The sequence below is a fragment of the Dipteris shenzhenensis genome, chromosome 4 (assembly GCF_047967505.1).
Source record: "Dipteris shenzhenensis isolate YYH24624 ecotype China chromosome 4, Dip_SZ_1.0, whole genome shotgun sequence".
Lineage (NCBI taxonomy): Eukaryota > Viridiplantae > Streptophyta > Polypodiopsida > Gleicheniales > Dipteridaceae > Dipteris > Dipteris shenzhenensis.
Window position 1 is genome coordinate 60,833,580 of NC_141599.1, and position 19,389 is coordinate 60,852,968.

A 19,389-nucleotide genomic window follows, 5' to 3' on the forward strand; every position below is an offset into this window, starting at 1 on the left:
AACTAAACCTATAGATTGACATTCCAAGGCCTAATAAGAGATTGACACCATTCCATATGATCTCTACACAGCGGAGACAGTGATCACTACATAGAAGAATGCACATGTGAGTTCTCCACTTGTGGCATTCTCCACAGAGATTGACACAATTCCATATGATCTCTGCACAGTGGAGACAGTGATCACTACATAGAAGAATGCACATGTGAGTTTAGGCTTCTCAATGCCATTTTTTAGGTCCTAATAAGAGATTGGCACCACTGCCATTCTCCACTAATAAGAGATTGACATTCCACTAATTTTATTGGCATCACTGCCATTCTCCACTAGTGGTAGTCTAGACAAACTAAACCTATAGATTGACATTCCCGGGCCTAATAAGAGATTGACACAATTCCATATGATCTCTACACAGCAGAGACAGTGATCACTACATAGAAGAATGCACATGTGAGTTTAGGCTTCTCAATGCCATTTCTTAGGGCCAGCATGAGTTTGGCATCACTGCCATTCTCCGCTAGTGGTAGTCTAGACAAACTGAACCTATAGATTGACATTCCACTAATTTTATTGGCTACAGTAGGATAATGGCAAAAGTGCCAATGCACATGTGAGTTTAGGATTCCTTGTGCATGTTTTCAGGTCATGGTATGAGATTGGCACCACTGCCATTCTCCACTGGTGGCATTCTCCACAGAGATTGACACAATTCCATATGATCTTTGCACAGTGGAGACAGTGATCACTACATAGAAGAATACTTATGTGAGTTTAGGCTTCTCAATGCCATTTCTTAGGGCCTAATAAGAGATTGGCACCACTGCCATTCTCCACTTGTACAAATGTTTACCCTACTAGGACGGGTATTCCAGTGATCATAGGAGAGTGGTGTCCGATTCCAATCCACATGTGAGTTTGATGAACTCAGTGTCATTATGTAGGTGCCAGCATGAGTTTGGCATCACTGTCATTCTCCATTAGTGGTAGTCTAGACAAACTAAACCTATAGATTCACATTCCAGGGCCTAATAAGAGATTGACACAATTTTATATGATCTCTACACAGCGGAGACAGTGATCACTACATAGAAGAATGCACATGTGAGTTTAGGCTTCTCAATGCCATTTCTTAGGGCCTAATAAGAGATTGGCACCATTGCCATTCTCCACTTGTACAAATGTTCACCCTACTATTCTAGGAGGGGTATTCCAATGATCATAGGAGAGTGGTGTCCGATTCCAATCCACATGTGAGTTTGATGAAGTCAGAGATTGACACAATTCCATATGATCTCTACACAGCGGAGACAGTGATCTCTACATAGAAGAATGCACATGTGAGTTTAGGCTTCTCAATGCCATTTCTTAGGGCCTAATAAGAGATTGGCACAACTTCCATTCTCCACTTGTACAAATGTTTACCCTACTATTCTAGGAGGGGTATTCCAATGATCATAGGAGAGTGGTGTCCGATTCCAATCCACATGTGAGTTTGATGATCTCAGAGATTGACACAATTCCCCTTCTACATGTGAGTTTAGGATTCCATATGATCTCTACATAGCGGAGACAGTGATCATTACATAGAAGAATGCACATTACCACTAGCAGACAATGGTAGTAGGATAATGGCAAAAGTGCCAATGAACATGTGAGTTTAGGATTCCTTGTGCATGTTTTCAGGTCATGGTATGAGATTGGCACCACTGCCATTCTCCACTGGTGGCATTCTCCACAGAGATTGACACAATTCCATATGATCTCTGCACAGCTTAGACAGTGATCACTACATAGAAGAATGCACATGTGAGTTTAGGCTTCTCAATGCCATTTCTCAGGGCCTAATAAGAGATTGGCACCACTGCCATTCTCCACTAATAAGAGATTTACATTCCACTAATTTTATTGGCATCACTACCATTCTCCACTAGTGGTAGTCTAGACAAACTAAACCTATAGATTGACATTCCAAGGCCTAATAAGAGATTGACACAATTCCATATGATCTCTACACAGCGGAGACAGTGATCACTACATAGAAGAATGCACATGTGAGTTCTCCACTTGTGGCATTCTCCACAGAGATTGACACAATTCCATATGATCTCTGCACAGTGGAGACAGTGATCACTACATAGAAGAATGCACATGTGAGTTTAGGCTTCTCAATGCCATTTTTTAGGTCCTAATAAGAGATTGGCACCACTGCCATTCTCCACTAATAAGAGATTGACATTCCACTAATTTTATTGGCATCACTGCCATTCTCCACTAGTGGTAGTCTAGACAAACTAAACCTATAGATTGACATTCCCGAGCCTAATAAGAGATTGACACAATTCCATATGATCTCTACACAGCAGAGACAGTGATCACTACATAGAAGAATGCACATGTGAGTTTAGGCTTCTCAATGCCATTTCTTAGGGCCAGCATGAGTTTGGCATCACTACCATTCTCCGCTAGTGGTAATCTAGAGAAACTAAACCTATAGATTGACATTCCACTAATTTTATTGGCTGCAGTAGGATAATGGCAAAAGTGCCAATGCACATGTGAGTTTAGGATTCCTTGTGCATGTTTTCAGGTCATGGTATGAGATTGGCACCACTACCATTCTCCACTGGTGGCATTCTCCACAGAGATTGACACAATTCCATATGATCTTTGCACAGTGGAGACAGTGATCACTACATAGAAGAATGCACATGTGAGTTTAGGCTTCTCAATGCCATTTCTTAGGGCCTAATAAGAGATTGGCACCACTGCCATTCTCCACTTGTACAAATGTTTACCCTACTATTCTAGGAGGGGTATTCCAGTGATCATAGGAGAGTGGTGTTCGATTCCAGTCCACATGTGAGTTTGATGAACTCAGTGTCATTATGTAGGTGCCAGCATGAGTTTTGCATCACTGCCATTCTCCATTAGTGGTAGTTTAGACAAACTAAACCTATAGATTGACATTCCAGGGCCTAATAAGAGATTGACACAATTCCATATGATCTCTACATAGTGGAGACAGTGATCACTACATAGAAGAATGCACATGTGAGTTCTCGAGGGGGTCACTATGTATAAACCCTCTATATCACGTGCGTTCAAGGCCTATATTTAAAATCCCTTATCTGTAAATTTTTTCATTAATAAAATGTACCCCTTTTCTATACAAATCTGTAAATTTTCTCCAAAACTATTTTAAATAGTCCCTTATGTATATTTATTTCTGTAAATTTTACGAATAAAAAATATCCTTCTGTTGAACTCACGTGATAAGGTTACATATGATGAGTGACCCCCCCGAGTGTGAGTTTAGGATTCTCAATGCCATTTCTTAGGGCCTAATAAGAGATTGGCACCACTGCCATTCTCCACTTGTACAAACGTTCACCCTACTATTCTAGGAGGGGTATTGCAGTGATCATAGGAGAGTGGTGTCCGATTCCAATCCACATGTGAGTTTGATGAACTCGGAGATTGACACAATTCCATATGATCTCTACACAGTGGAGACAGTGATCTCTACATAGAAGAATGCACATGTGAGTTTAGGCTTCTCAATGCCATTTCTTAGGGCCTAATAAGAGATTGGCACCACTGCCATTCTCCACTTGTACAAATGTTTACCCTACTATTCTAGGAGGGGTATTCCAGTGATCATAGGACAGTGGTGTCCGATTCCAATCCACATGTGAGTTTGATGATCCAGGGCCTAATAAGAGATTGACACAATTCCCCTTCTTCTACATGTGAGTTTAGGATTCCATATGATCTCTACATAGCGGAGACAGTGATCATTACATAGAAGAATGCACATTACCACTAGCAGACAATGGTAGTAGTGTGAAGATTGTGGGAGAGAGGGAAGGAGTCTCACTTGAGGCTTTCTCACAATCACAATGGGGGAATACACACAAAGGTGGAGGCTGAAAACAGTTTTCCTCTTCTTAGTTGTGAAAGCCAAAAGAACTCTAGTACAAAGAAATAGAAGAACCCTATATGTGGGTCTCAAACCAAACTCAACTAACTAAGGTGGCATACTAACTGAGCCACAAACTAGAGTAGATAAGGATAGCTGTCATCCAGCTATTATTCGTCGGTGGTGTACCAACCGCATCTCCAGCTAACAGGTCGGTGACATAAATACACAACAGTCACCCTGGCATATTGCGAGTGGAGCTCGATATCTCAACACTCCCCCTTGAGCTCAATCCCAAATCCTGCACACCAAGCAGGTCTCTGAACTTGCGCAGCTTCTCTGCGCCCAATGCTTTCGTGAAGATGTCAGCTACCTGATCCTCTGTGCTGACATAAACTAGATCAATGAGACCTAGTAAAACCTTCTCCCACACATAGTGATAATGCACCTCAATGTGCTTTGTTCTAGCATGAAAGACTGGGTTCTTTGCCAAATGTATACTACTCATGTTGTCACAATAAATGACAACTGGCCCATCTGTAGACTGATGCATATCATAGAGTAGCTTATGCAACCAAGCTACCTCACATGCAGCCATTGTTGCACCCCTGTACTCAGCCTCTGTGCTCGACAAGGCAACTGTAGGCTGTTTCTTGCTGCTCCAAGTGACTGCAGCACTCCCAAAAGAGAACACATATCCACTGGTAGATCGTCTATCAGAAATGCTACCAGCCCAATCAGCATCAGTGTATCCATGCAACCGTATCTGAACCCCAGCCTCAGAAAATAGTCCATACTGCAATGTGGACTTCACATACCTGAGTATGCGTCTAGCCGCATCCAAATGCGGTTTCCTTGGAGCCTGCATAAATTGACTTACCAACCCAACAGCATAGCTCAAATCTGGCCTGGTAATAGTCATGTAGATCAAACTTCCTACTATGCGTTTGTACATAGTAGGGTCTTCCAGAAGCTCACCTGCATCTGTGCTCAGCTTCACATTCTGCTCCAAAGGAACTGAAATAGGCTTACAACCTGTCATCCCATATTTGGACAGCATGTCCAATCCATACTGCCTCTGCAAGAGCTGTATCCCACTTGGTGATCTAATCACCTCAATGCCCAAGAAATAACGCAGCTCTCCCAAATCCTTCATCTCAAACTTCTGCCTCAATAGCATTTTCACATGAAGGATATCTTCATCACTATCACCTATGATGATCAAATCATCAACATAAATGACCAGCAGCATAATCCCTTTCTCTGTTTTTCTCACATAGAGTGAGAAATCTGCCTTGGAAATCTGAAAGCCAATAGTGACAAGATATTGTCCTATCTTGTTAGACCATGCTCTAGGTGCTTGCTTCAAGCCATACAAGGCTTTCTTCAACCTGCAAACAAACTCAGGATGAATAGCATGAACATAACCTGCTGGCTGCTCCATAAAGACCTCTTCTTGCAAATCACCATGCAAGAAGGCATTCTTTACATCCATCTGATGTAAAGACCATCCCTTTGATGCAGCCATAGCAATGGCTGCTCTTACGGTTGCCATCCTTGCAACCGGGCTGAAAGTTTCTTCATAATCAATGCCATATGTCTGTGCATACCCCTTGACAACTAATCTTGCCTTGTATCTATTCCTCGGGGGGGTCACTATGTATAAACCCTCTATATCACGTGCGTTCAAGGCCTATATTTAAAGTCCCTTATCTGTAAAAATTTTCATGAATAAAATATACCCCTTTTCTATACAAATCTGTAAATTTTTTCCAAAACTATTTTAAATAGTCCCTTATGTATATTTATTTATGTAAATTTTAGAAATAAAAAAAATCCTTCTATTGAACTCACGTGATAGGGTTACATATGATGAGTGACCCCCCCGAGATCTATTCACAGAACCATCTGCATTGTGCTTGATCTTATAAACCCACTTACAGCCAATTGCATTCTTGCCTTTAGGCAAAGGCACCAATTCCCATGTAGCATTAGCATCCAAGGCATCTATTTCTTCATCCATGGCTTTCTCCCATTTTTCATTTCCCATGGCTTGCTCAAAAGAAGTGGGTTCTGGTTCCTGTATCACTTTGACCATATAGGCATAGTGAATGGCTGTAAATCCATCATATTTCAGCCTATCCACAGGATACCTAACCCTGGTAGACCTGCGCAAAATAGGCTCACTTCCAGGTGCTCTCAAAACATCCCTGGTCTTGCTTACTCCAGGTGTAACAACAGAAGGAATACCCAACTCATCATCAATGCTCTGTTCTGAGCCACTGGATTCACCATCCACACAAGAGTGACCTGCATTCACATCAAACATGGGCTGATCTACCTTCTCTTTTCGTGATACCTGCGTACCACTCTCTGCATTGCTTTGAGGGGATTCTCCTGATCTCAATCTACCTGTCCATGGCGAAGCATGTGAACCACAGGTAGAGGACACTCCAGGTCCAGTGATATTTTGTGATTGCTGCTGTGCATTCTGTGCAGCATCACCATTTTGTGCATCTACATCAATCATCACATTTACTGGTTTATACCAGCTGCTCATCTCATCAAAAACAACATCTCTGCTCACTGTGAACTTACGTGTAGAAGGGTTATAGCATCTATACCCTTTCTGCTGCATAGAATAACCAATAAAGACGCACTTCTCAGCTTTTGGATCCAACTTGGACCTCAACTCATCTGGCACATGGACATAAGCAATGCAACCAAAAATCTTCAAATGAGAAATATCTGGTTTCCTACCAGTATACATCTCCTCTGGCGTCATGCCATGTATTGCTGCAGTGGGAGTCCTGTTCATTATATAGACTACTGTAGCAACTGCTTCAGCCCAATAATAATCTGGTAGATCTTTTTCATTTAGCATAGCCCGAGACACCTCTCCAATATGCCTGTTTTTTCTTTCTGCAATTCCATTTTGCTGTGGGGTATGACTGCATGAATATTGCTGCTTTATACCATGCTCCTGCAAGAACCTTGCAAACTCATTTGAGAGGTACTCTCCCCCTCCATCTGACCTTAGGCATTTTATTTGCAGGCCTGTTTCTTTTTCAACCATAGCTTTGAAAGCTTTGAAGTGCCCAAACACTTCACTTTTCTTTTTCATAAAATACACCCACAGTTTTCTGCTGAAGTCATCAATAAATGTGACAAAATAGTGACAGCCTCCAATAGATGCAGCTTTTGTAGTCCACACATCAGAGTGGATTAATTCCAATGGTTTTTTACTCTCTTGAACATGCCTAGGAAAAGGTTTCCTTGCCTGTTTCCCAAATTGACAGGCTTCACAAACCTTGTGCATTTCTGCAACCTTGAATTTAGGCAATCCTGCAACAATATTTTGGGCTTGCATTGATTTTAGTCGCTGTATATTAACATGACCAATGCGTTTGTGCCAGATATCAATATCTGCAACTACACCGGTCCCATGTGCAAACATTGCTGCACTCAATTCAGGCATGTCTGCATCCAACGTAAACATCCTGCCCTTCTTCTTTCCTTTTGCTATCAAGCGACCGTTATTTTTCATATCCTCAACAAAGCATCCATGAGGATTAAATCTAACCTGCAAGCCCTGCTCAACCATTTGACCAACAGAAACCAGGTTCTTAGTGATGTTCGGGACATGAAATACATCAGACAAGTATTTCTTTTTCCCATCCTGCATAGACAAAGGAATTTTGCCAATCTGCACAATAGGATGTGCAGTATCATCACCAGTCTCCACAAATCCTGGTTTTTCCATTTTTCTTGCATCCTGCATCCATTCAGCGTGACCTGTCATGTGGTTTGACGCACCCGAGTCAACATACCACACATCATTGCTTTCTTCTACACTTGTTACAGAATTTGTCATATGCTGCACCATAAACAAGTGCTCATTTCTGTCATCACCCTGTCTACTAGAGGATGCATAATTGCCTTGCTGCAATTTTCCACTCATAATGTCATTCTGCTTTTTGTAGCAGTCTTTAGCCATATGACCCATTTTGCCACAATAGTAGCATTCAACATTGCTGTTTGCATTTTGGCCTCTCTGCCATCCACCACGGCCTCTTTGGCTCCCCCTGCCTCTAGAGTTACCACGTCCTCCTGCATAGGACTGGTTTTCTTGCGTTTGCTGCATATTCTGATTTCTACCACGGCCTGCAGATCGGCCTCCTCTACCTCTGCCTCTACCTCTGCCAGCATTTGAGTAGAAGACAGTTTCTTTTGAAGTTCCTGCTGAAGAAGATGCACCCCCATTTCTCTGCTCTTCAGAAATTAGAAGAGCAATCAACTCCTCAAAATCAGGAAAGTTTTCACGGACGGCAATGGATGTCCGGAATTGTGCATAATCCTTTCCTAGACCATTCAAGGTCACAGAAACCAAATCATCATCATCCACTGGCGACCCAATGGAAGCAAGTGCATCTGCAATTTTCTTCACTTTCATGTGGTAGTCATTTATGCTCAAATTTTCTCTCTGCACATTGTGCAACTCCTGTTTGAGCTGCATTTTCCTGGCCTGCGTATTTGTGCTGTACATTTTAGCCAAAGTATCCCATGCCTCCTTTGGCGTATTTGCATCCTGAATATGCACAATCATGGAGTCCGAAATACTGATAGACAGCCAGTACATAGCTTTCCTGGCTCTCTCATGCCACCCTTTAAATGCCTGCATTTCCTATTGACTGGGAACATTAGGAAGAACAGGTTCTTCTTCATTTCCTGTAATGAATTCCCAATAGCCTTTTCCCATCAAGAAATTCGTCATTCTAAACTTCCATGCCTGGAAGTTGTTCTTGTCAAGCTTTTCAGTGACAATCTGTGAAAGAGAATCAGATGCCATTACAGAACACTGCAAAATATTCTGTCACTGCAAAAAACACAGCTTTTGCCTCACACGGGCAGATCTGCAAAACTGATGAAAGTGGTATTTTACCACACAGTCACTTCCTAGTGACGATTTTGCATCAACAGGCAACAGGCATGAATCTGCAACTCCCAAAATCTTTGCAAACAGGCATACGATGCAATTCACTACTACACACGCATCCTATTGCGACGTTTACGTACCGACGATTAGCGCCCGCCTAGCGTTAATCGTCGGTATAAAAATCGGGTGTCGTAAATCGTCGCTATATAGCGACTTTTAATAAGAGTCGCTATATAGCGACGTTACTAATGGTCGCTATATAGCGACTTTTAAACGTCGCTATATAGCGACTATAGTAAAAGTCGCTATATAACGACTTTTAAAAGTCGCTATATAGCGACACTGAGACTATATTATAGCGACGTTTTCCAGAGAGGTTTTTTTTTTTTTTTAAGCCTTAAAATTTATTTTCTTCCAATGACAAAATTTTTTAAATTTTCATACATGTTTGAGCTCATAGAGAAATAAAAAATGAGAGCATGTACATCAAGCCTTTGAAGCTCATATATTCATGTCCAAGTTGGAGATGAGAAAAATCAAATTAAATAAGAGCATTTACATCAACTGTTTCATCTTGAGCCAAGTCTAAGGCGCCAAGCAAGTCTATCTCCAACTCTATACCGAGTTGATCTCCTATATCATCATCGTACTCTAGCATCGTACGTTCACCTAAAAGTATTTGATCATCTTCTTCAATTAAGCTTAAGTGTGGTGATCGATCTTGACGATTGTTGTCTTCCTCGTCAATATCGTGATCTCCATCCTCCTCCCGTGCGATGTCATTATGCGCATCTTCCTCTTGCCTCATATGGTGATCTACATCTTCTTCGCTAGATTCATCAATTGGATCCGGATTTGGTAGTGGCATCTCCATATCCACATCTCGATCTTCAAAAATCTGCTTTCTTCGTGGTGCAACTTGGATCACGTACCACCATCTTGGATCAGAACGATCCGGATGAAAAACCACCTATATTGAAGATGAAAAATCACGTGCCAAATGTCGTCAATTATATATATATCAATGGACTTAAAAAACGAAAGCTTCGACTAATTGAATCATTAGTATGCACCTGCTCACAGTGCTCGGGAAGAACAAAAGTATCACTTTCATCGGTCCAATGTTTGGTGGAGTCTATTGCAAAGAGACCGCTACCATCTTTTCTCACAGTTGCATGGGGACCGTTGTAAGTAGTTCTAAACCATTTTACATCAAGAATGAAAATAGTAAATCGTCTGAAATCAATTTCATAGATGTCGCGTATGGTTCCACAATAATCCAACTGTGAGGAGAGAAGATTGGTATCCGAAGCACTTGCTCGGCTATCTTGTGTGAAGTTAGCCATGACTCCACAATCATACGTGACTCTCTTTGAATCGATGCGTTCTATGCGAAAATGTCGTCCATATGACCATAATGCACTGTACTTTTTGTACTGTAAAAGAGCATCATTAAAACAATGAAGATGCACCTATTTTATAGCATATATTGCCACAAATAATTACTTAATTACATCAAGAGATAAGAAACTTACATGCACCATACATCCAGATGATAACTCCCGCTCGCGCTCGTTTATTGTCTCTCCATCACGTTCGGCTTTACGTATAGCTAGTTGTAGCCAATCAAGTGACATGTGAGTAGGGAGAAGAGCCAGATCTCGTGGATATGGTTGTGATCGCCTGTACATTACTCTGAATCTCGTCCTTGCATTTATTCTTTCTGCTTTGGCCACTTCATATCTCTCAATCCACTTCTGCATCTCAGGGCTATTGAGGATACAAAACTTATTGAATTTCTCCATTTGCTCTTCGCTCATCTTTCTTTCAATCCCTTTTCCTTGGGGGACCTCGCCAATGATGCGATCATCATCCTTGTTGTGCCAAGCTTGCGGCATATCAGGATCCGTGGATGCAAGAAACTCTGTGATATATACTAATGACTCTTGCACAAGCCATCCCTCTGCCATGCTTGCTTCTGGTCTTGCTCTTTGTCTTACAAACCCCTTTAGAGTTTTCATAAACCGCTCGAGAAAAAACATCCATCGATTATGAACGGTACCTGCTATAGCCACCTCATCAACTATGTGCACAAGCAAGTGGACTTGAGTTGTCATAATGCTTGAGGGAAAGTGCTTCTCAAGCAAGCATACGGCTTCGATGGATTCCACCCTAGCCTTCTCGATGCTCGATATAGAGATCTCTTTTTGAGATATCCACCTATTTCACATGTCCATGCATATGTAAGATATTTGAGATATCCACCTATTTCACATGTCCATGAAGAAAATACATAATGCGAATTGATAGTAAGCATACCTCACAATACCACAGATCTTGAATATAGCATTTCTAACATCTTCTTGTAAGCACCCTTTTATTGTAATTGGAAGGATGAACTATCAAAGCAACAATGAAATCATGTCAACAATATAACATAATAATAATTACGCTAATCCCTTGTACTATTATCGGTACACTAATTCTACTTAGAATACCTGTAAGACCTTGTGCCAATCATGGGACTTGAGGCCACTAAGCTTATTGTCCTTTGAAAATGCTCCTTTCAAGCAACGCATGTACCCTGTTGGTGTTTGAAAAGAGGCAATGTCTGCCTTGATCGCTGCCTCCTCCCTCGTAGAGAGGATCCACGTTGCTTTCGGGAGGACAACTTTTCCTGAAGCATGCACTTGGGGCCACAAACGAGACATCCTATTCATAGCACGCAAGTCTTCTCGCACTCCTCTCGAGTCCTTGGAACCAACCAAGTGTGCCCAAATGGTAGCCCCCACATTCTTAAAGATATGCATGGGATCCAAGAGATGATTGATTTGTAACTGACCCCAATAAGGAAGCTCGTGAAAGATCGATAGCCTCTTCATACCAGGAGGAGGTTCCTCTCCATTCTCCCTCCAAGCTTGAATCCAATCACTTGCTTTCAAATATGATGGTGGTGGATCAAGCTGACCTCCACGTGCGAGATGGTCGAGCGGAAGGTATCGAGCATGACCTTCATAAACATTTTTCCTCATGTGTTTGGAGTAGCGTGCAAGCGATTTCAGAGCGGGTCCACAAACAGGACAAGCATGGTACCCACTTGTAACAAGCCCTGCACGCGTGCATGAATATGTTAGTACAAGACATGCGTGCAAAAGAGAGTAAAAAAAGCATAATCCCTCATTGTACATGTAAAGACATAACCACGTACCTGCGCACTCTCCATTTCCTGGGTAGTCATGCATGGTCCACATCAAGATACCCCTGACGGAAATATCATTGGTATGCCTAGGAGCTCTGGAAATATCAAAGACCTGCACTCCTCTCCATAATATCTGTAACTCCTCTATCAAAGGTGCCATGTACACGTCCATGTTTCTTGCCTTGTACTTTCCTGGCACAAGTAGTGCAAGCATGAGGTGTCCCTTTTTTATTGTTAGCGATGGTGGGATATTGTAATTCACCACGACTATGGGCCATGTCGACCAAGATGTCGAGCGTAACCCGAAAGGATTCACGCCGTCCATGGCTAGCCCAAGATGTAAGTTGCGTGGCTCTCTCGCAAAGTCCGGCCACTGATTATCTATGTGCTTCCAAGCCGCACAATCTGCGGGAATCCTCAATGTGTGATCAGTGGACCGATGAGATGCATGCCATGTCATCAACTCCGCTATGGATTTGCATCGAAACATGTGTTGTATTCTTGCAATGATGGGAAAGTGTCTTAAGACCTTTACCGGTATCCTCTCACCCTGCAAGTCATCTCTATATCGTTGTTCCCCACACTTTGGACAACTAGCCAAATCTCCATGCTCACGACGAAAGAGAATACAATCATTACGGCAAGCATGGATGGTATCATAATCCATACCCACCATTGTTAGCATCTTTTTCGCTTCATCTCTTGATGCGGGCATGGTATTTGGTGCAGGCAACATCTTTTGGAGCAACCTATGACAAAGACACTATCCAAATGATGATTCTCAAAACAAACAATATCCAAATAATGAGTCAATCAAATTAATGCAAGGGCTAACCTCATTAAGGCCGAGACACTTGTATCCGACCATCCATACTGTACTTGTAGATTCAAGATTGAGAGACAAGCACGTAGTTTAGACATCCTGGCACCCTCGTACAATTGTGTTGATTGCAACTCTCGCATTTTCACCTCAGACTCTGACATCACGTGTACGTGGGATGTAGTGCCCCTAAAAATGGAATCCATCATGTCGACCATACCCTCGTCGTCATCTGGGAGACTATAGTCTTGTTGAAAGTGAGAAGGTATATGTGTACCCTCGTCACCCTCGTCATCCTGTCATAAGCTCATTCGTGTAAATAGAAGATCTTCTAATTCCGGGTATACAATAAGATTGCGAACTTAAATAGCTTTGACTTACCGATGATCCATCAACATGTGCAACACCAACGGGGGGTACTGGTTCCGGCTCCTCCCCATACATCCGCAAGTGGCGCATGATAATATGACGTTGATGTCGTACTTCTCGCTTGCAATGAGTGCAATGACAATATAACCTCTCCGTAAGCCACTTCGTGCTCCCGGGCGTTGGCGCATCATCGGATGAGCTTCCACTCGTCCCTTCCGCTTTTTCTGTATAAGCTCCTTCTCTATTTCCGCATGAGCATAAGCATGAGCTTATGCTTATGCTTATGCTTATGCTTATGCATAAGCATAAGCATAAGCTCATGCTTATGCTCATTCATCCGCAAGCATAAGCATGAGCATAAGCATGAGCATAAGCATGAGCTTATGCTTATGCTTATGCATAAGCATAAGCATAAGCTCATGCTTATGCTCATTCATGAGCATGAGCTTATGCGTATTCTTCCGCAAGAGCTTATGCGGAAATAGAGAATGAGAGAAGCATATGCTTCTCTCATTCTCTTTTTCCGCATAAGCTCCTTCTCTTATTCCGCATGCAAGTTTCCGCAAGTTTCCGCATGAGCTCCTTCTCTTATTCCGCATAAGCTCCTTCTCTCATTCCACATAAGCTCCTTCTCTATTTCCGCATGAGCATAAGCATGAGCTTATGCTTATGCTTATGCTTATGCATAAGCATAAGCATAAGCTCAAGCTTATGCTCATTCATCCGCAAGAGCTTATGCGTAAGTTTCCGCAAGAGCTTATCCGCAAGTTTCCGCAAGTGCTCCTTCTCTTTTTCCGCATAAGCTCCTCCTCTATTTCCGCATGAGCTTATGCTTATGCTTATGCATAAGCATAAGCATAAGCTCATGCTTATGCTCATTCATGAGCATGAGCTTATGCGTAAGTTTCCGCAAGAGCTTATGCGGAAATAGAGAATGAGAGAAGCATATGCTTCTCTCATTCTCTTTTTCCGCATAAGCTCCTTCTCTCATTCTGCATAAGCATAAGCTTATGCGTATGCTTATGCTTATGCTTATGCATAAGCATAAGCATAAGCTCATGCTTATGCTCATTCTTCATGCTTATGCTCATTCATGTCCATGAGCTTATGCGTAAGTTTCCGCAAGTTTCCGCATGCAAATTTCCGCAAGTTTCCGCATGAGCTCCTTCTCTCATTCCGCATAAGCATAAGCATAAGCATAAGCTCCTTCTCTCCTTCTCTTATCCGCAAGTTTCCGCAAGTGCTCCTTCTCTTTTTCCGCATAAGCTCCCTCTCTTTTTCCGCATGAGCATAAGCTTATGCGTATGCTTATGCTTATGCTTATGCATAAGCATAAGCATAAGCTCATGCTTATGCTCATTCTTCATGCTTATGCTCATTCATGTCCATGAGCTTATGCGTAAGTTTCCGCAAGAGCTTATGCGGAAATAGAGAATGAGAGAAGCATATGCTTCTCTCATTCTCTTTTTCCGCATAAGCTCCTTCTCTTATTCCGCATGCAAGTTTCCGCAAGTTTCCGCATGAGCTCCTTCTCTTATTCCGCATAAGCTCCCTCTCTCATTCCGCATAAGCTCCTTCTCTATTTCCGCATGAGCATAAGCTCCTTCTCCTTCTCTTTCCCTTTCTCTCATTCTCTATTTCCTCGTTCTCATTCTTTTCTTTCCTTTACATCTTCTTTCCCTCTTATCTTTCCCTCTTTCCTTTCCTTCTTTCCTTTCCCTCTTCTTTTCTTTCCCTCTTCTTTCTTCTTGCCTATGCCTATGCCTATGAGAATGCTCATGTTTGTTTATTTGTTTTCTGTTTTCGTGTTTGTGTCTATGTTAGACATGGGATCACGTCGCTCATCGGACGAGTACGGACAGCCTCGCAGGAGGAGAGCTCACGATCTATATGCTCCAGAGGACTTTGATTCCTCTCAGGCGACTACCCCGAGGACTACCCCTGTTCCGACTCCTCTCGGTCCTAGCACTGTGACTACCCCTGGTCCGACCCCTCTTCCACGTAGCACTGCGACTACCCCTCAGGGGACTCCTTTGCTAGCTGCGCATGGCTTTGTTGGGACTCCCGACGAGTTTGTAGCGCAGATGAGCGATGAGGAGGCAGCGAGATTCTTCTCTCTGCTCTCTCAGAGGACCTCCGCAATTCCTTCCCCTACACCGACGGGTGGACGTACAGCCCAGCCATCCCCTCGCGCCCCTTCGACCGCGGGATCATCACCTGCGCATGCCTCCCGCAAGGGAAGGAAGAGTAGGATGGGCGGCTCATGTTGTGCTGACTCAGGAGATGTAGACGAGTCAGCACACTCACGCTCCTTTAGGTCTCCACTTGGTCCGGAGACACAGTATCAGTCAGGTCCCTTTCCCTCTCCTACTCCCACAGCTACTCCTCGATCCGGAAGCGGTCGCGCAGCTTCCACTCCTTCAGACTCTGCTACCGTCAGTCCCCCTTACTCATCAGGGGATCTCTCCTATCAAATCACATCTGCCGGAGAGATAATAGAGGACAAAAAGGGCAAAGCAGTGATGGCCGCCATGAGGCGGTTGATGAGTCATCACTTCAAGAGCAGAATAAATATCGATTGGCGGTATCAAGATGGCCAAAAGAAACAGGCGGTGATCGATGAGTTAAAACTCAGATTTCCTAATCCGCCAAATGTGGCGTTTAATAACAGTTATATGCTCGAGCGCATGGGTTTGGTCCTAAAGCATCGCAGATCAACCATGCGTACTTCCATTACAAAGGGGTTGTCTAAACCCAGCTGGGCAGACAAAGCTGATTGGAAGTTCTTGAAGAAGCAGAATAGGGACCATCCTGAAATGTTCGAGGGTCAGAGGAGGGCTGCGAAGAGACGGCTGGATGTCGTAGGTACTTCGCACTTTGGTGCAGGTGGACGGTATGCGTTCGAGGCAACCGTGGTAAGTTTACTTCTTTCCATTTAATGTATTGTTCTATTTGTTTTACTTACATATTACATGCACTTTAGCTAACTCTAACTCTCGTAAATTGGATCCACAGCAAGCTGCGATGGGTCGTCTTCCTACGGATGCAGAGACGCGGCGCGCATTTCGGATAGGAACCAAGCCGTGGTTCATTGAGCAAGAGGCAATGGGAGCGACAGTCGATTGGGCTGAGGTGGCTGCTCGCACGGTATAAGTTTACTCCTGCTTGTAATCTCACTTTTTAATTTAAGTTCCAATCTAATTTTCGATTTATATGGTTCAGTCTCAGGGTCAAAGCTCAAGCGTCCCATCATCAGAGACGAGCGATCAACAGGGGCAAGGATCGGACGCAGGTGCCGATGACGAAGGAGAAGACGCAGGTGTCGGGGACGAGGGAGAAGATGCAGGTGCCGAGGACCAGGGAACAGCCCAACAAGACGATTCGGATTCGGATTCGGATTAGTAGTGGTAGTAGCATTTTTCATATCCGCTCGTTAGAGCCATTTTGTATCACCCTTTCACAGGGTAATTTTGTTTCAAACACAGTTGTATATGTATATGCATTTCTTCCTCATCGTTCACAAGAACAATTTTGTATCACCCTGCAAGCAAGGGAAATTTTGTTATAAAAAACTTTCTTTTGTAATTACAAAAAAAAAAAAATGGTTAGTGGGGCTAAACAGGGCTTCCTTTTGGCCCTGTTTAGCCCCACTAACCATTTTTTTTACCTTCTGTTAATCGTCGCTATATAGCGACGATTAACAGCGTCGCTATATAGCGACGGTTTATAGCGACGCTCCTTTTCCGACGATTTTAACGACTTTTATAGCGACCTTTGCGCCCGTGAAAAAAAAAAATTTTAATGTAAAAAGCGTCGGTATTTCCGTCGGAAAATGGCCTATGCCTTGTAGTGATTTCTACGGCAACTTTTCACCGACTAGCCGAGGAGTGGTGGCACAGCAAAAACAGGGCCTTTTTCTGAGTGCCTGCGGAGAACTTCCGCCTCCAAAACGGGCCCCAAAACGACCCCGCATCATATACTGCGCTCTCGCCACACCGCGAAGGGCGTCTCAATCTGAAACAGTGCACTCCTGCACTTCTGGCTGTGCTACCTGCAGAGATTTGCTCCCAAACCCGAAATAGGAAAGCAACACTGGTCCTCTTACCAGGACACCACGAACTTGGCTTGCTTTCTTGAGCTCCTTACCACGAACAAGGCTCTGATACCATGTGAAGATTGTGGGAGAGAGGGAAGGAGTCTCACTTGAGGCTTTCTCACAATCACAATGGGGGAATACACACAAAGGTGGAGGCTGAAAACAGTTTTCCTCTTCTTAGTTGTGAAAGCCAAAAGAACTCTAGTACAAAGAAATAGAAGAACCCTATATGTGGGTCTCAAACCAAACTCAACTAACTAAGGTGGCATACTAACTGAGCCACAAACTAGAGTAGATAAGGATAGCTGTCATCCAGCTATTATTCGTGGGCGGTGTACCAACCGCATCTCCAGCTAACAGGTCGGTGACATAAATACACAACAGTCACCCTGGCATATTGCGAGTGGAGCTCGATATCTCAACAAGTAGGATAATGGCAAAAGTGCCAATGGACATGTGAGTTTAGGATTCCTTGTGCATGTTTTCAGGTCATGGTATGAGATTGGCACCACTGCCATTCTCCACTGGTGGCATTCTCCAGAGAGATTAACACAATTCCATATGATCTCTACACAGCGGAGATAGTGATCACTACATAGAAGAATGCACATGTGAGTTTAGGCTTCTCAATGCCATTTCTTAGGGCCTAATAAGAAATTGGCACCACTGCGATTCTCCACTTGTACAAATGTTCACCCTACTATTCTAGGAGGGGTATTCCAGTGATCATAGGAGAGTGGTGTCTGATTCCAATTCACATGTGAGTTTGATGATCTCAGAGATTGACACAATTCCCCTTCTTCTACATGTGAGTTTAGGATTCCATATGATCTCTACACAGCGGAGACAGTGATCACTACATAGAAGAATGCACATGTGGGTTTAGGATTCCTTGTGCATGTTTACAGGTCATGGTATGAGATTGGCACCACTGCCATTCTCCACTAGTGGCATTCTCCACAGAGATTGACACAATTCCATATGATCTCTGCACATGTGAGTTTAGGCTTCTCAATGACATTTCGTAGGGCCTAATAAGAGATTGGCACCACTCCCATTCCCCACTTGTACAAATATTTACCCTACTATTCTAGGAGGGGTATTTCAGTGATCATAGGAGAGTGGTGTCCGATTCCAATCCACATGTGAGTTTGATGATCTCAGAGATTGAAACAATTCCATATGATCTCTACACATCGGAGACAGTGATCACTAGATAGAAGAATGCACATGTGAGTTTAGGATTCCTTGTGCACCACTGCCATTCTCCACTGGTGGAATTCTATAATGGCAAAAGTGCCAATGCACATGTGAGTTTAGGATTCCTTGTGCATGTTTTCAGGTCATGCTATGAGATTGGAACCACTGGCATTCTCCACTGGTGGCATTCTCCACAGAGATTGACACACTTCCATATGATCTCTACACAGCGGAGACAGTGATCACTACATAGAAGAATGCACATGTGAGTTTAGGCTTCTCAATGCCATTTCTTATGGCCTAATAAGAGATTGGCACCACTGCCATTCTCCACTTGTACAAATGTTTACCCTACTATTCTAGGATGGGCTATTCCAGTGATCATAGGAGTCTAGTGGTGTCCGATTCCAATCCACATGTGAGTTTGATGATCTCAGAGATTGACAAAATTGCATATGATCTCTACACAGTGGAGACAGTGATCTGTACATAGAAGAATGCACATGTGAGTTTAGGATTCCTTGTGCATGTTTGCAGGTCATGGTATGAGATTGGCACCACTACCATTCTCCACTAGTGGCATTCTCCACAGAGATTGACACAATTCCATATGATCTCTGCATAGCGGAGACAGTGATCACTACATAGAAGAATGCACATGTGAGTTTAGGATTCTCAATGACAAATGTTTACCCTACTATTCTAGGAGGGGTATTCGTGTGATCATAGGAGAGTGGTGTCCGATTCCATTCCACATGTGAGTTTGATGATCTCAGTGTCATTATGTAGGTGCCAGCATGAGTTTGGCATCACTGCCATTCTCCACTAGTGGTAGTCTAGACAAACTAAA